Source organism: Lissotriton helveticus, chromosome 10, assembly GCF_964261635.1.
Source record: "Lissotriton helveticus chromosome 10, aLisHel1.1, whole genome shotgun sequence".
Classification (NCBI taxonomy): Eukaryota; Metazoa; Chordata; class Amphibia; order Caudata; family Salamandridae; genus Lissotriton; species Lissotriton helveticus.
Window position 1 is genome coordinate 651,500,789 of NC_136071.1, and position 23,560 is coordinate 651,524,348.

The window sequence follows — 23,560 nt, forward strand, 5'->3', positions numbered from 1 at the left end:
ATTTTGCTTCTTTGCATGTGTGCTACATTGTACAGCACACATACAAAGTGGGAAGCACCCTAAATCTTAGTTTTGGTACTGGCAGGGACCCTTTCCAGAATACAACTTATGCTTATGCTTAGCACCCAAAAGTGCAGCTACACAGGGAGAAATCAATACAGTACCACATCTTAGTAGCTATGGCACTGTTCTGCTATTTTTCGTTCATGCTACTCAGCACAACAAAGGAACCTTTACTTGTTGTGCTTTGTGGCAGGTCTTTTCACTAAATCTGGGCTCTTCTATTTCTAACCCTTTTTTTGTTCCCAGTTTGACACATATCAGTGAAGAGGTAGAATGTTATTGGGAATGTGCATGAAGAACCTTATTCCAATGTTTGTTCTCTGACTCAGTTTAAACCGTTGAAGCCATTGGGCATGTATGTCTGATCTGGCAATAACATCGAGAATGTATAGAGATATCTAGCATATCGATTTCTTGTTAATCTCTTTAATTTTCTTCCACGTGTTGTTGTCTCTCAGGCTCATTGAAGTAGGCTGAAGACCTAGAATTGAAGGGGAAAAAGGAAATTGGTATGGGATTCTGCACCTGTAATTATGAATAAAAATAGAGCTAAACAAGCACAAGTGCACTGAAATAGCAGTCAGTCAGTCAAAAGCTTTTATCATCGGTTAAAAACCATATAAAAGACATAGGTATCACATCATATACAACAATACTATGTACAAATAAGTGAATAAATAAGTATCACAAGTTCATAAGAAGACCTCAAAAAGCAGCGTACTGAAGTTAAAACGAGCGTTGGTGTCTCTCTATCGTACACAATTTGCAAGCTAACCCACCACACAAGGTAAATAGAAAGAAGACCACCCATATTATACCTTTTTGAAACCCTTTAAAATAGAGCACCTTTTCAACCACATCGACAAAAGAAATTTGGAGGTAGCAAGAACAAACATGAAAGACGTATCTGATTTGAAGAGTCTAAAAGCCTCTCTGTAGTCTCTTATACCTCTGAGCCGACAACACTGTATCAGCCACTTGGTTCTTGCCCTAGAGTAAGAGGGGCAGAAGAGCAGAACGTGGAGATCTGTCTCTCTGCTAGCCTCACATCCTGAAATAGCTTACAAATACGGATTTATACCTGAGATTATTGTCTTTTGGGCTTAGTTTAATTTTAGCCAAACCAATCCTTAGCATAAGTATTTCAGTGATAAGTATATTTTTCTGCAGAGGCACAACACAAATACAATAAAACTATATCATAACCTAGAATTTGCATAGATACAAAATGCAAACACATATGCACACACACACATATTTAGTCACAGTTAATGCACAGAACAACATTGCATACCACATATTCATAAATACTTCCTGGGTACTAAGGCCCATATTTATGACCCGGTTTGGGCCTTCTTGCACCACACAATGAAAGTGGAAAATTCCTTTCATGATTGTTTTTTGTGCAGAAAGGTGTCTCTTCATGCACAAAGACAATCCTGAATGCAACACAGGCATCCTTGCATCACGGTGCAAGGGTGCCTGCGTTGGCGCAAGGCTGCGAAAAGGGCGCCAGTGCAGGAGGAAAAGTCTGGAATGTGCTGTATGCCTTAAATACGGTGCATTCCTGCCCTTTCCCAGTGATACAGTGCGGCGCAGCAAGGTAACTTGCTGCGCTGCACTGCGTCACTATTTCACAAATATGCCCCAAAGTATGAACATGTATAGTTGATTGTAAATGGTGGGGATCTGATATGATCGCCTCTAAATTTGAATATTGGTGTTAAAGAAACTGCACAGTGGTTTATTTCATGCACAATTGAAGGGATGCTAAATATTCTAATTCACATGTTCCCAAAGCAACACAGATTATTCAAAATAACATTCACTCGGAGATAGAAATATATCAAATATCTTATATAAAGTACAATCATATCCAATCGACTACATTTCTAATAATTAAAATGCGAAACCTCCTTCGCTGAGAAATGGTTTCTGTTTCCCCCAGAAGCTTTCATTATTATTTCATCACATTAATCACAATAGGACCTTTACAGAGCAGAATCTCTCGGAAATAAAAAATAGCGAGGAATACTGGCAAGGTCAAAGACATTGCTAAATTCCGATGAGAGCATGCAACCCGCGAGCCGCGCGGTACTCAGCAAGATTTAGAAAATGCCAACGATGAGGAAGATAAATGATAGCTTTCAAAATTTAGGGCACAGCCCATAAAGAGCCGTACACAAGTCAATACTTGTTTATGAATAATGTATTCATATTTCACAAGGGGTGCAGCGCGCAGGCTTCTCGGCCTATGTTATGACGCCGCAGTATATTTCGGAGATCTTAGGCAGGCAGCCTCTATATATAGTTTATGCAGGGTTGCATATTCGCAGGTTTTTCGAATGCTTGCTACCACAGTACTCCAGCTGCTCTATAACTGGCCGAGCTCCTGGAATGAAAACATGGCGCGAATATTTTAGCTAAGCACTCTGGGGCTTATTTACAAGCCTTTGCGCCACAGGTGCGTCACTTTTAATAACGAAAAAACAGAGGGGCATATTACCAAGGGCCTTATCGCCGCTTTAGCGGGAATTATTCCCGCTAAAGCGGCGATAATTTTATCGCCCTATTACCTAGCTGTCGCTAACACCAGTTTCGACAGCTAGTGGGAGATAGCGATCATCTTGAAGCCCACTTTGCATGTCAGCGATATTTATCGCTAATGACATGCAAAGTGGGCGTGCCAAGATGTTAGCGACTGGATACAGTCGCTAACATCGCTATCTCCTATTACCCACTATTGGAAATAATCGCACTAAGCGCGATTATCTCCTAAAGCTAACGCCTGCCCAGAGAAGTTCTTAGCCATGTTATCCAATGGTAGGTGGATAACATGGCTAAGAGCATTTGCTCGGTAATGCATGAATATCGCTGACTTTACAGCGATATTTATGCATTTCGGACGATTTTCATCGCTTAGGAGATAAACCTTGATATTTGCAAGGTTTCTAAGCGATAAAAATAGGCGAAGCACGGCGATAAAATTATTGCCTCTAACCAAGCTTAGCGATAATTATCGCTTATTCTTGGTAATATGCCCCAGAGTTCCGCCGGCGCAAGCGGCTTGTAAATGAGCCTCTCTTTCTGAATTTTCTCTATATGTCTTCTTGCTTTATACTCAAATGTTTGACAGGATATGCTGGCCCTATTAGACACACGGGGCTTATTTACAAGGCCCTTGGGCGGCCCGTACGTCACGGGCCTTGTAAATAACTCCCCATATAAAGTAAGGATGACATTTAGAGAAAATGCGGAAAGAGGGACTTATTTACAAGCCGCTTGCGTAGCTGCAAGTAGCTTTTTTCCTTATTAAAAGTGAGGCACGGTGGGTGCAAGAGGCTTATAAATAAGCCCCACTGCTCTGAGAATAGGAATCGTGAATAATTTGTGTGTCTTGTACACATGGGTTTAGGCTTGCCGTATTTTATTGCCTAGACCTAAGAGCCATGTCAGTGTACAACAATCAATAGTTGTTCTCCCTCGTTCTGGTCTGCTTTATAAAAATCAGGGGAATATCAAAGGCTTTACATTTATCTCCACTCCTTCATTTCTGCGTTTCTTCTTGGAGATCAACATGGCCCTCATTCAACAGCAGTTACGAGCCCTGGCGGAATTATGAGATGTATGGTGTAACACTCCAGGTCCCGGGCTGGGGTGCGCAGAACTAGGCACGCACTAAGGCACCCTCCGGTGATGAGGGTGGTGGGCACAGGCCTCGGCCTAACAGCAGAGCACACACAAGGAACGTCCACACTGATACTCGGTCCGTGCCATCAGCCACATGCGCTGACGTTACCCCACATTAAATACTCCCTGGTCCGCGCCCGCCCCAGGGAGGTGCATGCAAACATTGTATTGCCGGGTGTCTCACCACATCCCATCCAACCTGACAATTTGAAAACAGAATGTTCACACAGTAACACGGCCAGTCATATAGCAACGTCTGGGTAGCAATACCTGTGTCTCTCATCCGGCACTACACTTGACCAGCCTCCCTCCTGAGAGCTGTCACCTCGGGTACAGCTTCACTTGTCTCTGCCATCTCGTCAGATCTTTCCGGGGTCGCTTCCATTGTCTGGCTGCTACACCCCGGCTCTTCTGCTTCCTCCTCTCTCCACATTTCCACCTCGGGTTCCGTGTCGTAGGTGCACTCGGCCTGGGGACCTTCTTGAACCAGGAGACGTTCCGGTTTATACGTTGGTGTCCCTTCTTGGCCACTACTAGAATCCCTTAGACCCGCACCACTCTCAATGTGTCAGGTTCAAAGGATGTGCGGAACTTAGACCCCGGGTGTCAATCTTTTCCCACCACATAATCCCTGGCCTGAATGTTGGCCGGTTGATGCTTATTTTGCGGTGGGCCTGGGATCGTTTCACGTCTATAACCGCTGGGGCCCATGATTCACTGCTGGGTATTCCATCCCTCACTGCTCTCTTTAGCAGGAGGTCATGGGGAGCACATTTTGTTGTGCAATGAGGTGTTTGACGGTAGGCTCTCAGGAACTGATGTAAACAGGTTTCCAAATTGTCACCCTGGGCTACCCCGATCCGTAGAGCCTTGTTCAGTGTCCGCATAAACCTTTCTGCATCCCCATTGGTCTTCGGCCACAGTGGCATTATTTTACGGTGTCGGATGCCATGTTGTCCGAGGAATTCCCGAAATTCTTGCCCTTGGAATGGCGGTCCATTATCTGTACGGATCTCCACCGGCAGCCCCAGCAAGGCAAATGTCTTCTCCAGTGCGGGCTGTAAACATTCAAATGCTGTTGAGGCCACCAACTCCACTATCGGGAACTTCAAATGGCTGTCAACCAACACTGCCATTTGCCGGCCATCGGGGAAACTCCCAAAATCCAAACTCGCTCGTTCCCATGGTGACAGGCTGTGCCCTTTGGTGACAATGCGAGCTTCCGGAGGATCAGCCCTGTTATGATGCATGCATGGCATCACCAGACCTTGTGTTCTACCATTCAATCCTCACCCGGGAACCATACCTTTGTCCTTAGACGAGCCTTGTTCTTCTCGATTCCTGATTCCCTGGTGTCCCTGGTGCGCTAACTCGGTCATGCGCTCTTGGAGAATGGCAGGTATTACGATCTGCGAACCCCGCAGGATTACTCTATTTCCTGCCTCACTCAGATCTCCTCGATACCTCCACGTGCTCTCCCAGTACTCTTTCTCCTCGGCCGACCTTCGCTCATTCCCGCTAGGGAGCCACTTCCATAGGTGATCTTACAGCGTGCGGCCCACCATTTGTAGGCATTCATCTTCGGCCGACGCCTTCCGGATGTCTTCCAATAGCAACGCTTGTGGACTAGCATCTTCCAAAAATTGCTTCACATAGATTTCAGCACCCACGTCTACCTCCAGCCCTTGTGCTCCACTCAGAGTCAGAGGGTGTCTCAACAGATAATCTGCGGGGTTGCTTGCTCCTGGACGGTAAACCACCTCAAACTGATACTGCTGGATCTGGGCGGCCCACCTTTCAATTCGCGGTTGTCCGCTTTGTGCGGTTCGAGCGGTTCTCGTGAAAAGGGATACCAACGGCTTGTGGTCAGTCGCAACAGTGAAACGGTGCCCACAGAGGTATATGTGAAAGTGTTGACACGCCCACCGGATTGCTAGTGCTTCTCTCTCAATCTGCGCGTATCTGATCTCCACTGCCACGACTAACCGCCTGGCATAGGCAATAGGTACCCACTCCTCCTAGTCTGACTTCTGCAGGAGCACGGCCCCCAATCCTATGGGGCTGGCATCCACTATCAGTTCTGTGGCCGCTACCGGCTGAAAATATGCCCCGTGACCCATTTTAGTAGTGCTTTCTTCACATCAGCGAACGCTTGGGACTCCTTGTTAGTCCACTGCCAGGTAGTGTCTTTTTTGGTTAGTTGCCACAAAGGTTCCGAAAGTGTAGCCAGTCACGGACTGAATCGGCCGCAGTAGTTGGTCATCCCCAGAAAGCTTCTCACTTCTGACGGCTTCTGAGGGATGGCCGCCGTTCCAATGGATTCTACCTTGGAAGGATCCACCTGTAATCCTTTGGCCAAGAACCGGTATCCGAAGAATTCAACTTCCGTGGCATAGAATTCGCACTTTGCTTGATGCAGTGTTAGGCCATGTTCCACCAGCCACCTCAGAGTGGCTCTCAACCTCACGTGATGCTCCTCCAGCGACTTTGAGAAGAACAGGACTTCATCGTCACACCAAAGCTCAGTCTCTTGAAATGGCGCAGCCCTTCATGGGTGGAAAACGTTGTGATGTACCTGCTTTCTTCTGCGACATCAGTTGATGGTACCCTGAGTTCAAGTCTACTTTCGAAAACCACTGCGTCCCATTCAAATCAGTCACAATCTCATCGATAGTTGGAGTGATGTGCCTCTCACGGCGAATGCCTTTGTTCGGCAGCCGCATGTCCACGCACGGCCGTCACCAAGGGGGACACCCACGGCATGTGTCCCGACACCTTTTTAATGACTCCTCCCCTTTCCAAACGATCTAACTCCACTTCCACCAAGATGAGATGGAATGGTACCCTCCGGTGATAAAGCGCTACAGGCTGGATGGACTCGTTAATGTGGAGTTGGACCTCCACTCCTTTCAGGCATCCAAGTCCCCGGAACAGCTTGGGGAATTCTTTCAGGATTTGGTCCGCCTAGGATTGATGTATTTGCCTCGCGAATGTTACTAGTCCCAGATCTTCGGCGGTGTGGCAACTTAATAACGGCCCGGCCCTGTCACAGGTAATATAGAACCGGGTGGTTGTGACTATGTCTTTGTATTTCACTTCCACGTCAACTACTCCTTGTAGCGGAATCGGAGTATCTCCTCCATATGCCAAAATCCGGGCTGCCGTCGGCATCAGTCGGGGTCTCGGCTTGAGTCTCTTATACTCATCCGCCTCCAGTATGTTGACCGACGCCCCTGTGTCAGTCAGCGCCCTTATGCAGGATTCTCCAATCCATACTTGGCAGGTAGGTGGTGGTCTCTTAGTGGTGTTTACTCCTCGGATATGGGAAATCACAAACACCTTGTGCTCCTCATCCTCCGCTGTTGATGACTGCTGCCCCCTACTGTCCACCTCTCCTTCCTCCTTCTTGGCTGACTTGGTGGGCCTCGACTCCTGAGGTCTGCTGCCACCCTGTGATTTACCACTCTGGCATACCTTAGCGAAATGTCCAAACTTGTTACAATTCAGGCACCGCCTCCCTTGTGCTGGGCATACTCTTGGAATACATAAGTGAGGGGTCCCAGAACGGATCCTTTAGAAAGGAGAGTTTGAATTAAGAACAGAGTTTCACAGGAAAAAATAATCGTACCACTTAGATTCAATGTTGTTTAATCACAATGAATCTAGACATCAATGTCAGGGCAAATGCTCAATAGAGTTTATATTGTTCCAAATATGACAAACATTTGTGCCCCAGGGAGAAAAAAGGGGGAGGGTCAGTGCAAAGTGAAAGTGAGGGCTTGATGGGAAGATAGTGCTCATTGAAGTGACATATCACATTAGATCATTGAAAACATGTTGACCTATAAATTGTAGCCACACTTAAAACATGAATGTTCAAAACAATCCATCATAAGCCATCAAAAAGGTTTAAACCATTGTGAAATGAATTAACAATATGGTCAAAATGTTGGCATAAAATGATGACCGTCGACGTTTCGACCCTGCAGATTCTAGGCATTTGTGCGACCTTAGGGAGGGGTCTTCTTCAGGACAGGCGGGGGCAGGAAGTGGGGGCACCTAAAGGACAAAGGCAGCCAGTCAGGACACAAACAGACATGTTATGCAGCACTGAATGATGTGTTTTAAAACAAAGAGAAAGATTACCGTGATCAACTGTATGACGACATGGTGGTCCGCGGGCCCGAAGGGCGCCGTGCGTGAGAGAAGACGTCTGTTAATGGGTCTCTGGAGGAGGAAGGAAAACATTCAGAAGTGACGAAAGACAAATTGTCTCTCAAACAAGCACACAATAACTCACAGAGCTCACCCTTGTTGTTGGTCACAAAAAATGTGGTGAGCGTGAGAGCCGCCCGATGCAGGTCGGCATAAAAACGTAATCTGAAAGTCAATAAGAAAGGGAAACCAACACTTAAAATCGTAGAGGCGGTAGGTTGACCGCAATCACACCGAGGTGCGCACTACCAGTGAAAAGCAACCCGTGTTTGCCGGGTACGTACATAGACCAAAAGTACTCAAGACAGTGTATATCAATTGGAAACTTACTTAGATCAACAGTTGGTAATCAGAATTAATATAGGAATGTGGTGGGCGTCGCCAGGGTCAGTCAAGGAAACATGGGATCTGAAATACAGAAAAGCGTGTTGGGATCGAAGTGGAAGTGGGAGTAAGTAAGGCCAAAGGAACACTGGACACGCGTTGGCTGTTCAATCTGGTGCAAAATGGGCCTCTTACCTGACAAATCAGATCGTACACGGTCTCAAAATCCGTGGTCAAAGGACTGAGTCCAACACATCATATTGTAAATAGGCGGCTGCGCCCGGCTAACCGCGAGGACGTGAACGTCATCGCTGGATGCGTGCAACATCAGGGGGAGTGGTTACGCGGAGACGCGGGTCTGGTTGCCTGAGTTACGGTCAACGGGAGTGGGCGAGGCCGTGAGTCATGGAGAAGGATAGTGTGGTGAGCAGTACACGTACTGTACAGTGCAAGAGAATGAAAAGATGTTATCTCATGCCATGTTTGATCAGACAGGCTCACAGTCAATGGGCGAAACGCAACATGCATGTAGATAGGGAAAAAAACTCATATACGAGTGGGACCAGCACCTTTCGGCACAGGAGGGTAAAGAGCGTCAGCTAGCATACAAAACATTGGTGCCCATACCTTTCAACACAGGAAGGTAAAGAGCATTAAAGTTTCATCCACAATACATAGTACAGTACTCGGCACGGCATTTTTGCAAATATATATAAATGGAAAAAGAGTCATTTCACAGCCAGTCCCTCTCAACACAGGAGGGGAAAGAGGCCTGTTTCAAAATGACAGAAAGCAAAAAGCAGTTTACATGACAGAATGGAAGAAAAGAGGATAGATTCAGGGACAGATAGTTGCTAGTTGAGCAAAACTGCTTTCCAATTCATTCAGACCATTCGCAATAGAATCAAAGACAGACATCCATTTGAGTTCTCTGGTGTTCAGTATGAGTTGGATGTCACCCCCTCTAGGTCCCAAGGAGGCCTTTTCAAGTACAAGCCATCAAAGGGATTCAGGGGCAAGGCCCATTGTTTTAAAGTGTTCACCAAGAGGTGCTCCCACAACATTGCAGCAAATCCTGCTGCAGTGCTGTAGAATCCTAGCCTTGATGTTTTGTTGAGTCTGACCAATGTATATCAAACTGCAGGGGCAGATGACATTTTCTGGGTTGCAATTAGTAAAGTTCTTCAGACTGATCCTAATTTGTCCATGTTCGAAGTCCTTGGTTTGTATGGTCATTGTTCAGGCTTTACAGTGGCCACAGTGGTGGTGTCCGATAATGGGGGGGAGGTTCCACATAGATTGTAGAGTGTGAGGCTCAGGGGTGTCCAGAAATGATCGAACAATATGATCACGGATGCTCTTGGCCTTCCGAAAAGAATGCAAGGGTGGTGAATGTTGATCTATGTCGTCTGCCACAAGGTTCCAATGTCTGTTTATGACTTTTTTTATAGCATTACTGCGGGTGAGAAGGTTGTGACACAAATGATCCTCTGATTATCAGAGCCAGTGCTTTCTTTGGGGTGCAGAAGGTTCTCACGGTGATTATACCACGCCCACTTCCTTGCCCTTTTTACCAATCTTGTTGGGTATCCGCGTTCAATCAGGCGGTTCAGGAGATTCTCTGATTCCGACATGAAGTTCGATTTGCTGGAACAATTCCTCCGAATGCGGAGGAATTGCCCAAACGGGAGGTTATCCCTTAAGCCTCGAGGGTGGTGACTGGTATACTGCAGTAAAGAATTCCGTTCCGCAGGCTTGCAGTAGAGTGTTGTGTGTAGCTCATCATTTTCTGCATATACTGTGATATCCAAGAAATCAATTTTGTGGTTAACAAATTGTATGGTGAACTGTATGTCTGGGCTTTGTTGGTTGAGCTAAACATGAAAGTCCTCAAGTTCGGTTTTGCTGCCAGTCCAAATGATGATAATATCATCTATGTAACACCTCCATAAACTCAAGCAGGAAACATAGGGGTTGGTGTTGTTCAAAACATAATTTTGCTCGAAATGATCCATATAGATAATGGCTAGATCCGGGGCAAATGTGGCACACATAGCCACTCCCTTGGTCTGTAAATAGAAAGTGCCTTGGAATACAAAGAAGTTGCGCATCAAAGCGATTCTAAGAAGAGCGTTGATAAAGTCAGTAGGTACTGCACATGGAGCTGGTCTTTGGTTGAGGGCTACTTCAATCACATCAAGGGCAGACTGCTGTGGCATACTTGTGTAAAGAGAAACTATATCACAGGTGGCTAGTAGTTCTCTAGAGGTGTCAAAAGGCAGACCGTCAACCAAGTTAATAGTTTGCATCGTATCACGAAGATATGTTGGGGTACTCTCCGCAATCGGCTTGAGGAAGTGGCCAATGTATTTACATAACGGTTCAAGAATAGAACTACAGCCTGACACGATGGGCGTCCTGGGGGATTGGCCATGTCCTTATGTATTTTAGGTAAAGTATATATTGTTGGAAGTCTGGCATGTTTTTGATTCAGATAGTCATTCTCAGGTTCGCTAAGGAAGCCCCATTCAAGGCCCAGCCGGGTAACGGATAGGATTTCCTGGGCCAGATCTTTTGATGGATCTGAATTGAGTTTTTTTATAGCTGACCCCATCCTGCAATTGTCTCAGTATTTCACTTTGGTATTTAGTTCTGTCCTGCACCACAATGGCTCCGCCCTTATCGGCCGGTTTGATGATGACCTCCTTATTAGTTTTTAAAGATGTAATGGCTGCATTCTCGGTCTTACTGATATTAAACCTTGTGTGTTTGGGTTCCATGAGGAGTTTGTTCACGTCTCTCAGGATTACACTCTCATAAGCCAATATTTTATTTGTCATTGCATTTCTTGGTGGCACAAAAATGGATGGGGGTCTCAACCCAGTATATGAGGCTTTGGGTGTAGAAACTGAGTTCTTAAAAAAATAGCGCAAACGTATTTTGCGGGAGAATTTGTGAAGTTCTGTTTTGAGTGTGAATTCGTTAGGAAAAGCCGTGGGCACAAAAGACAGTCCTTTACTCAAGAGTTGCAGTTCCTCGTCCTTTAGTTCGTATGTTGAAATGTTAACCACTGGGTTAAGGGCGGGATTCAACACTGGGTTAGGTTCAGGATTCACCATCGGTATACTTTCCTGCGGGTTGAGATCTCCCCATGTTCCTCTGGTGGAAACCGGACTTGCTTGGAGGCTCGACCATGTCCGCCGTCCCAATTCGTATTGGCTGACTGTTGCCCGCTTTGTTGGCCGCGTCACCAATTGTTCCCCCGTCCCCTCGGGGGTCTCCATCCTCCTTGTCCTAAAAAAGCCTGTTGTGGATAGCCTGAAAAGGGGGCCTGTGGGGGATAGCCATACTCTTGATGTCTGTACCCAGTCCTGGTACCGACCTGGTTCGGTTTGCCTTCAGAGCTGTAGGAAGAATCCGAGAAGGTTGTATAGTTCCGTCGTCCTCGGTAATTGCCTCTGCCCCGGTTAGTAAAACGGCCCTGGTTGTCTTGCTTGTAGTAATCTTTGGATAAGTATGGACACGTGATCTTTTTATCGTATGCTCGAACGTCACGTGCAGGTTTCTCAAGTTTCCTTGTCTGTGTTGTAGTTTCAAAGTCTTGTAGGGTAGCCTCTAGGTGTTGAAGGGCGTCCTTGGCATTAGTTAGAGTGCTATCTCCTGATATCTCTGCTTTTAAGGCTGCTATTTGTCTCATCAGTACCTGTACCTGCTCTGCGGCTTGGAGCATGCCGCAGTTTCGGCACTCGTGCCTCCGGTGCCTCTCTTCCGTCTTGGCCCCATTTCCGGACCCTCTGCCATACACCTGCTTCAGTGCCTCAACCCTTTCTTCCTTGATAGGAGTTGGAAATACAGGCTAACCCCCAAACGATTTCTTCGCAAGCGCCATTTCAATTTCACCTGCGCCTGTGTCCGCCAGTTCATGTGACCTTCCCAGGACCAGTATTTCTTCCAACGGGATCCCCACTTGGCGGAGAATCAGCTTGCTCAGTTCCGGTGACTTGCATCCTGCAATCAGTTGGGCCATCGTCTCGAAGGCTCGATCGACCCCACTACAGGTGCTGACCAGTTTTCTTAACCTTACATAGTACAGGTGGATCGACTCTTCCCCCCGTTGTTTGGCTTGGCGCAACTTAAAATGTTCAAAATCAGGGTTTACTAGCGGATCAAAGTACCTGTTTAAGGCCTGCACCGCTTTGTTGTAATCTCCACTGTCTCCGGTATCAGGCAGGTCATGGAACAGCTCATATAGTTCATCACCACCCATTAGTAGCATCAACGGTCTCTTCACCATGTCGTCCATCTCTCGTGTAGCAACAAAGTAGTTTTCCAACTGCCCCAGCCATTTCTTCCATCAGGGTGCTGCTGTCGCGGGGTCTGCCAGCTGACTAAATTCCATGGAGAGTTTTTCCAGCCGCTTGGCTCGGTTGCCTTCCAGCCGCCCCCGCCGCAGCCGTTCTTTCCGGTGAGTCTGGCATGGCCGCCTCGGTTCACACCCCACACTTCCTCTTTCAGTGGGATACCCACGTCGCCCACCCTGCTTCAGCCGCTTGCTTGCTTACAAGGCCAGCCCATTCGTCAGCCACGTGGTTGCTCGCCGAGTCTGATTCCACCTTCATCGACAATGTAACACCCCAGGTCCCAGGCAGGGGTGCGCAGAACTAGGCACGCACTAATGCACCCTCCGGTGATGAGGGTGGTGGGCACAGGCCTCGGCCTAACAGCAGAGCACACACAAGGAACGTCCACACGGATACTCGGTCTCTGCCGTCAGCCACATACGCTGATGTCACCCTTTACTAAATACTCCCTGGTCCGCACCTGGCCCAGGGAGGTGCATGCAAACATTGTATTGTAGCGGCCGGGTGGCTCACCACATATGGAAACACCACACCCAGGTATTTCGCCAGTTAAATGTAGCTGAAATCAAATCTCCGGGTGAAAGATCACACCAAACTGAGGAACAACCGGGGCAATCGGAGCGGTAATTATGGATTCCCTGGTAATTCCTTATTTTTTGGCGGCTCCTCAGGGTCTACTTCATAATGGAACATCTTTCCCCACCCCTGAAGTTTCTGGTACCCCAGTATCAGTGGCTCTGGGAATGTGGAAAATCCATCCTATTCAGTGGGCCCCTCAGAATGAGAGCATAATCCTCTCACCATTACTACACATATGGGGAAACCTGCTTCGCTGAAATGTCTGTGCAGTTCTGAGATCACCAAACAGTTCAGATGGGCATTTATTCAAAGTCGCCATTAATAACAGAGTTGCTAAAAATGAGTTTTAGGTGATTTACACTAGAGGGGCGGGGATTACCAAATATGTTTGACTGATACTATTACACGTGTCCCTGGTGAGGAGTAAGGCAATGGCGTAACATTAGCCCCCACTGCCCTGTGGTGCAGAGGGGGTCCCGAGCTCCAGGGGCCTCCTACCCCACTGTGTATAGGTGGCGGGTCCCTTGCCTGAGAACTCAGGACCGGATTCGGGGAGATGAGGGGGGCCCACTTTATGTGCTTTGCAGGGGGGTCCTCACGTTTCCTTATGCCACTGGAGTAAGGCAGTGATTGGTGCAAACATCTTTAATCACCAAAATATGAAATTCGGTTTCTGGATGGGGTAATAGTGACAACCATGTTTGGGCATATGCGTTGTGTTTCAATTTATTGTGGTGGGTTGTATTGTTTTTTTTTTAGCAGTTGTGCTTTTGTGATGCATTAGTGCATTTTCTTATTATTGTGTGCTGCTATGGTTGTGATGCATTCTTTTTTGACCATGTTGCTGTGTTGCGTGTCCTGTCATGTTTTTATTGTGTTGTTTGTATTGTGTATGTCATTGTGTAATGCACTGTTGTTTATCTTAGCAATATCAACCAATGCTATACCTTTCTACACAAATGCCACACATGCCTTTAAAGTTCCTGTGGCAAGCAGCCATTTACCAATCTCTAAGTTAAAATTGCCTGCTCCTGCTGTTAAGTTATTTAAGACACTAGTCAGCTAAACACTGACAGATATCTATCCCCCAGAACCCATTTTATGTGAAATGGCCATCGGTCTCTCAATCAAAATATCTGCACAAGCACAACAATAGTCTAAACAGAACACATGACAACAACCATGGCACAACAACAACACAAAGCAATAATTCAACAAAAGAAACAGCAGCACAAAAACACCATCACACATCAATACTACAACAAAATGCAATTCAAGGAAAATATATTTTGTCACACATTACAATCTGTACAAATCTGCTTACATAATAATGTTGTTAAAGGTGTTTGGATTAATCAATGTCTTACTTACCACTAAGGACATGTAATACCACCGGTCAAAAGGGGATGAGGTCAGTAAAATAACATCAGGCTTTTAGCAGTTTGATCAAAGGTAAGAAGGTTAAATGTCATCAATTACTGATCTACTCTACACTCCTATATGGCCGGGGTAGGACGAGATAACAAGACATTGCCTATAGCAGAAATCCTTGTGACTAAAAATTAGATAAAGTATCACATAACTTTAAATTTTTATACTTTTATATTTGGTACAACCTACATGACCATTTTATTAACAATCAAAAAAAGCTCCTTGATGCTGAAGATAGAAAAATATATCAGGTTTCCTCAAAAATATGTCTTGTGCAGCTTTGATGGCAGCCTTATAGTTTTCTGCGTCTAGACAATGGGATGTATTTGATATGGGATGAATTACTCGCTGCCATGCATTATAGGGATATTGAAAGTGACTGAGGAGTTGAATGACCATATGGAGGAATGAGGCTGAAGGCCGTATTCCTTTATAAGGTCATGGAACTCTGAAGAGAATTGCAAAAACCTTATCATACATGACAAATGGTAGTTTATTCCTTATCATACATGGTGGTACTTTAATCGGTCGCACAAACCACTTAAGTCTTTGGCATGTTTTTATTTCATATCAAAGAGATAGGATGTTCCCAAACATGAAGATTTAGGGGCACATGCATCAACATCTGAATTTGGGATAACCAATTAGCAATTTTTAAGGAATCGCTATTTGGTAATAGCAAATGCCTATGCATGTAGGAATCGCAAAAAAAATCACTTTTAGGTAATGTGACTCTATTCATTTCTATGGGCCTACAGGCCCATAAAAATGAAGGGTAATGCATTTGCAAATTGCGATTACCAAATTGGTAATAGCCAATTGTGAACGCAAACCCAAGGGTACCTGAGGGCCTAAGGACCCCTGAAGCACCCCAAAAACAAATGCAATTGTGCACATGTAAAGTACTACATGGCACTTTGAAAAATGAATTTTTCAGCATTTTTCAAAGTATGCACATATTACAATCAACATGAAATTGATGGTAATTAGCGTTGCCTAAATGTGGCCCAAGGCTTCTTGGGCCACATGCATCAACGAAAATACTGATCGCAAACGGGCAGATTTGCAGAATCTGCCCATTTGCGACCGGTATTTTTGCATTTGGGATACATCATACCAAATGCAAAATCGCAATTTAATTAATCGCAAAATTTGTGATTACTTAAATTGCGATTGTATTTAAGGAATCGCAAATTGCAATTCCTTAAATGCAATACATTAACAATCAAAAAAATGCGATATCGCAAATAGAAATCGCAAATTACTGTCAATTTCATGTTGATGGTAATTTGTGAAAAATTTGAGGAATTCACTAAAGTGCTATCTTCAAAGTTCCATGTTACACACACACATGCCCTTGGGGCATGTGTGTGCGCAATATGTGGTAAAATGGGCATTCCAGGGGTGCAGCAGGGTGTCCTTTTGGCATCCTTGTGCAATTTGATAGTACCTATTGGGTACTCGCAAATTGCGCATGCAATTCCCATTCATTCCTTTGGGCCTCTAGATCCATAGAAATGAATGAGAAGTCATTCCTTAATTGAGAATCGCAATTTGTGAGTCGCATTTAAGGCATGTGTAGGAACTACAATTTTTTTTTGCGATTCCTACATGCATAAGGAATTGTGATTCCTAAATTGCGATTCCTTAAAAATCGCAATTTAGGAATCACAATTCCTTTCTTTGATGCATGTGGCCCCTGGTATTTGCATTATGGAATCGCAAATTGCGATTCCCTATTTGCATTCTCAATTTAGGGACTCACAATAAATTGTTATTGCCTAAATTGCGAATTCATAAAAAGGTACATGCATCAGGAAAGACCGTTTTGCGATTGAAAACAGCCGATTTTTGTGAATCGTACTGTTTGTGATAGCAAAGGGGTTTGATGCATGTGCCCCCTATGCTCCCGGACCTTTAAGTATGTAATAGGTGTTAATATTGAGATGCGATAGAGGCTATATTAGGGAGAGGTTCAAAGGTGGGCTTAGGACGGTGGTGAGCTTGCTGAGTTAGATTCTTTTCCACAGTCTCCATTGTATAGGAGCCTCCGTATTCATAATGTACCTGCCCTTCTCAAAAGCAAATTTAAAACGGATCATAAAACATTCTTACCAGAAAAGAGGGATGTTAGATTTGGGGGTCTCTAGTTGGCAGAGGTAGGTACATTTGCCCGAATAGGGACTCTTGCGTCTAGTCATGGTAAGGGGCTACACTTCTAAAATAACCCCTGCTCACCCCCTTGGTAGCTTCGCATGAGGAGACAGGCTTATCTCAGAGGCAGTGTGTTAAGCATTTGTAAACACATACAGTAATATAATGACAGCACTACAGATGGACACCACACAGGTTGTATTATAAAAATAAGTATTTTTATATAGACTTACACAAGACCACAAACTACAAAAATCCACAATGCTGTACTTCAGAATGGTAGAAATAGCTTAGTTCACTTTAGATGGTAAATGCAACATTTTACGTTCAATGTACCTTTGGATGCGTAATGCTATACAAACAAAAGTGTTGCAGGGAAGGTGATGCTTCGGTTCCTTACACACAAGAACGGGGCTGCGTCGGTTCCTTACTCTGGGGGAGGTGATGCGTCGGTTACCTACTGCTGCGTAGGGGATGGTGAGGTGCCGGCTCCTTACCGGAGGGGAGGTGATGCATCGGTTCTTCTCTGTGTGGGGAGGTGATGCGTCGGTTTCTTATTGTAACAAAAATGGCGTCTTCCTCTTGATGCGACAGTGAAGGGGTGATGCGTGCACGCCCGATGGCCGTGCGGCGACTCAGTGAATCTTCTGAGCCGTGACAGGCCCTAATACATGCTTTTTCTGGTGATGCGACGGCGTCTGCTGCCACGCGAGACTCTTCTCCGGTGATGCATGGCGCTTCCGGTGATGCAATGGTGACAGCGGCAGCGCCAGCATCCTTACTCAGTGATGCGACAACAGCGGCTGCGGCCGCGACATACTTCTTCTCCGTGAGTCGCACTTCCGGCTCCCAGCGACACGCTTCTTCTCCGCGAGTCACGCTTCCAGCTCCCAGTGACACGCAGTCTCTCAGAAGGCTCAAGGCAACAGAAGGCACTTCAGATTCCCAGCAACGGAATTCTGGGAAGCTGGTTGGTGAAGTCTGTTATCTCATAGACTTCAGCAGGAGGCAAGCTCAATTTACAAGCCCTTGGAGATCTTCTACAAGATGATAAAAATAGCACAAAGTTCCTTTCTCCTTTCTTTAGCAGTCAGGCACCACTGCAGGCCAATTACCCAAACAGCACTCAGCTGAGGGATAGTCTCCTCCTTCAGTTTCTTTCTGGTTCCTCTCCTCAGCAAAGGTTCTTCTTGTTTCCCAGAAGTGATCCAAAGTTCTGGGGTCTGGGTCCCCTCTTTTATACACCAAAATCATTTGTCTCTGAAGGCAGAGAGTGTCTGTGCCTAGTCCAAACCAGTCCTGTGCAGTCCTGAAGCACTTTGTTTACAGGACTCCTTCTCTTCCTTTGACAGTGCAGGCCAGGGACAGCATACGCACCACAGGAGGTGGAGCCAGCATTGTGGAAGGCAGGCACAGCCCTATTCAGGTCCCAGGAGCTCCCCTCCCACCACTCTACATGCAGATGGTCTATTCAGCCCTGTGCTGACTCACCCTGTCTCCTGGAATCCCCCAGCCCCTGTCACTCAAACTCCAAACAAGGAATACACAACCTAGCAAAGGCAGGCTTGGATAGTAAGGCAAGAAAATACCTAATTTCTAAAAGTGGTATTTTCAAACACAGAATGTTAAAACCAACTTCACTAAAATATGTAATTTATCATTTTGAGTTCAGCTATACTAAACTCGAATTTCTACCTAGCTCCCTGAGTCAGTTAGGATTATAAAATGTTATAATCAAACTGCCCATTCTGGCCTATGGGGAACAGAGAGCCTCGCAATCGTGAAAAACAAAAATGGCTGTAATTCACTATCAGGACATACCACACACATCAGGGCATGTCCTACCTTTACCTACAATGCACCCTGCCCTTGGGCCTACCCTAGGGGTGACTAATATGCAGTAAAGGGAAGGTTTCGGGGCTGGAAAGTGGGTGCACTTGCCAGTGAACATGGCAGTACCAGTCTGCACACAGGCTCTGCAATGGCAGACCTGAGACACACTCTACAGGCTGCTTCTGTGGGTGGCACAAGCAGTGCTGCAAGCCCACCAGCAGCATTTGATTTACAAGCCCTAGGCACACTCAGTGCACGGTACTAGGGTCTGACAAGTAAACCAAACCAGCCAATCATGGAGTCACTAAACCATACATCAATTTACCATAGAGAGCACTTGCACTCTGGCACTGAATAGCAGTGGCACAGGGCTGAAAGCATCTATAACCAGCAAAAACATATGAGGCAACGGCAAAAAATGGAAGGGAGACCCACGCCACTAGTGCCAGGTCTAACAAGGGATAATGCCTCTGGGAGTGCCCAGTGAGCTCTGACTAAAGGAAGAAGGACCTGCCATTTTGGATTAGGTAGGGGGGCACTGTGTGATAGTTTACAGTAAAACAGACAGGAAGTTCGGCAAAAGTGGCAGAACTGAGTACTCTTAATCCATTGGCAGGGTGTGGCCAATGGTGTACAGTCTTAATATCGAGTTATTTATTTCGAATGGACATAATATCGACTACAGAATATCGAGATGGCATTAATATCGAGGTAAGTAATATCGATGTAATTTTTATCGATTGTTATGTATGTAAAAAAATATCGATAGATAAAATATCGAGTAAGTAATATCGTTAGTAAAAAATATCGATTTGTTTAGTAGTTGAAAAATATCGAAAGTTGTGTTATCGACTCATGATATCGACTGTCATGATATCGACTCTTAATATGGATATAAATAATATCTAATAGTTAAATGTACACTGTTTTAATGTTTTTGTTAAAATATATTATTATTATTTATTTATTTATATAGAATTAATTGAAAAAATAAATAATAATTTAAAAAAAGTATTAAATTACTATAATAATTTCTAGGAGCGGGTAGTGGGTTTTTAGGGGAATAGGGTGGGAAGTATTTTAAATATAATTAATTAAATATGTAAATATATTAATTGGTATGAATATTTAATTAATTGTTAAATTACAATTTAATTAAATATATAATATTTAATTGGTAAATATTTTAATTTAATCGATTATTTGATAATTATGCTTATTTAAATAATTTATGTCATGTAGCGGGTTGTGGGTTTATAGGGGAATAGGGTGGGAAGTAATTTAATTATAATTAATTAAATATGTTAATTAATTAATTGGTATTAATAATTAAAGAATTGTTAATTAAATAAAATATGTTAATTATATATAATTTATTTGGTAATTTATTTAAATAAATTGAATAATTGTTCATAATGTAAAATGTAATGTTTTATGTCATGTAGCGGGTTGTGGGTTTATAGGGGAATAGGGTGGGAAGTAATTTAATTATAATTAATTAAATATGTTAATTAATTAATTGGTATTAATAATTAAATAATTGTTAATTAAATAAAAAATGTTAATTATATATAATTTAATTGGTAATTTATTTAAATAAATTGAATAATTGTTCATAATGTAAAATGTAATGTTTTATGTCATGTAGCGGGTTGTGGGTTTATAGGGGAATAGGGTGGGAAGTAATTTAATTATAATTAATTAAATATGTTAATTAATTAATTGGTATTTAAAATTAAATAATTGTTCAGTAAATCATATATTTTACTTATAATAAATTTAATTGGTAATTAATGTTATTGAATAATAGCTAATTATGTAATATTATTAAATTAATGTCATGTCGCGAGTTGTGGGTTTATAGGGGAATCGGGTGGTAAGTAATGTTATTATTATTATTTACAAAAGTAAACAATTGTAATTGGTCGTCATATTATAATAATTGTTAATTAAATAATGTATTTTATTTATATAAATTATAATTGGTAAATAATATAATTTAATTGAGTAATTGCTATTTATGTTATTTAAAGTAATTTATGTTATGTAGGGGGTTGTGAGTTTATAGGGAAATAGGGTGGTTAGTAATTAAATGATAATCAATTAAATATGTAATTTTATTAATTGGTAGTAATATTTAATTAATTGCTCATTAAAAACATTAATGTTCATTATTTAAAATATATTTGATAAATAATGTAATCTAATTGTTGAATTCTTAATTATGTTACATTTAATTTTTCCTTTTCTGGAGTGGGTTGTTTTTTTAGAGGGGAATAGATTGGGAAGTAATATATAAATACATAAGGAAATATTAATATTTAAATAATGTATAAAACGTTTAGCACACAACGTTTAAAATGCACTACCTTTACAATGTAACTTTTACAACGCCAAAAGCATAGCAAGGCATGTATTTACATTAAATGTTTTAACTAGGCAGGTATTTTTGCATTGTATACTATTACAACATAAGTGTTGGTAAGTATATAAATATATAAAAAATGTTATAGCTTTGGATTTTTGGGTAAAGGGGTATTTTTAGTGTTCTTGGTCAGTTTTCAGTATTTGGGTAAAGGGGTCGTTTTAGTGTTCAGGGTTAGTTTTCAGTTTGGGGATTAAGGGGTATATGTTGTGTGCAGGGTCAGTTTTCAGTGTTTTGGTAAAGGGGTATTTTTAGGGATCAGGGTCAGTTTTCAGTTTGTGGGTAAAGGGGTATTTTTATGGTTCAGGGTCAGTTTTCAGTTTTTGGGTAAAGGGGTATTTTTAGGTTTCAGGGTCAGTTTTCTGTTTGTGGGTAAAGGGGTATTTTTTGGGGTCAGGGTCAGTTTTCAGTTTGTGGGTAAAGGGGTATTTTTAGGGTTCAGGGTCAGTTTTCAGTATTTTGGTAAAGGGGTATTTTTTGGTTTCAGGGTCAGTTTTCAGTTTGTGGATAAAGGGTTATTTTTTGGGTTCAGGGTCAGTTTTCAGTTTTTGGGTAAAGGGGTATTTTTAGGTTTCAGGGTCAGTTTTCTGTTTGTGGGTAAAGGGGTATTTTTAGGGGTCAGGGTCAGTTTTCAGTTAGCGGGTAAAGGGGTATTTTTAGGGATCAGGGTCAGTTTTCTGTTTGTGGGTAAAGGGGTATTTTTTGGGGTCAGGGTCAGTTTTCAGTTTGTGGGTAAAGGGGTATTTTTAGGGTTCAGGGTCAGTTTTCAGTATTTTGGTAAAGGGGTATTTTTTGGTTTCAGGGTCAGTTTTCAGTTTGTGGATAAAGGGTTATTTTTTGGGTTCAGGGTCAGTTTTCAGTTTTTGGGTAAAGGGGTATTTTTAGGTTTCAGGGTCAGTTTTCTGTTTGTGGGCAAAGGGGTATTTTTAGGGGTCAGGGTCAGTTTTCAGTTAGTGGGTAAAGGGGTATTTTTAGGGTTCAGGGTCAGTTTTCAGTATTTGGGAAAAGGGCTATTTTTTGGTTTCAGGGTCAGTTTTCAGTTTGTGGATAAAGGGGTATTTTTAGGGGTTAGGGTCAGTTTTCAGTTTTTGGGTAAAGGGGTATTTTTAGGGGTCAGGGTCAGTTTTCAGTTTGTGGGTAAAGGGGTATTTTTAGGGGTCTGGGTCAGTTTTCAGTTTGTCGCTAAAGGGGTATTTTTAGGGTTCAGGGTCAGTTTTGAGTTTGTGGCTAAAGGGGTATTTTTTGGGTTCTGGGTCAGTTTTCAGTTTGTGGGTAAAGGGGTGTTTTTAGGGTTCAGGGTCAGTTTGGGGTTTTAGGTTAGAGGGGTACAGGGTACAAATAAGGTAAATTTAAATTTGTATTAAATTAGTTAATTTTTAATACATTTAATAAAAAATATTTCTATTAATATACATTAAACACAATATTATATAATTATAAATAGTTATGTTGTAATGTTATGCGTTGTAAAGGTATTTATTTTGTAAAAATATTTGTTGTAAATTAATGTGGTGTAATGGTATTTGCTTTGTTAAAGTTTTGTTGTAAAGGTACGCGTTGTAAAAGTATGTGTTAAAAGTTAATACATGTTTTATTTAATTGTATTAAATAGAAAAAAATTTAAAAATAATTTTTAAATTATCTCATAAATTATTGGTAATTAGTTGTAAATTATTATTAATAGGAAAGTAAGATAAATAATGATAGTTAATTAGTAATTTTAAAATATTAATTATTATGTTACATTTAATTGCTAATCATTTATTAAAAATATTATATAGATATGATTTTTTCATTAATTTATTAATATATGAAGTATTTACTTTCCCTACTCTTGCACCCACTGGAGTGGGAATAGTAATTAGTATGGGTTCAGTGTCCAGCACCTTCCATGACTTTACAATTGGTGAAATGGGAATAGTAATTTGTATGGTTTTAATGTGTAGTATGGTTTTGTGAGTTTATAATTGGTGCAGTGGAAATAAGAAAACAATTTTTAAATAAATACTTATTATTGGTAGGATAATATAATAAAGTTTTCACATTACATAGAACTTTTATTTTCTCATTATAATTATTTTTTATTGTAGTACTTAAAATATTAATACATTTTTAAAAATATTAAAATTTATAAGGCATTTTTAAATAGAATATTTCATATGCAATTAATATTTATATACAATAATAAAGAAGGAAACATACACAGGGTTAAATGCAATAAATGAAAAACAGTTTATTAACATATAAAAAAATAATTGTAAGTAGAGATTCATTTTTTATTTGTATTGAAATTTTTTAATACACAGTTTTTATTATCCCCAAAAATATATGAAGTACATATATATGTTTTTAACACATAAATGATATTAACATAATTTTATGTTTTTTTACATATATTCAAATTTAAATAGTTAAAGAAACAAATTGGTAATATGTACTTTTTATTTAATAACAAAAATTTTATTCACATACACATTGAATATAT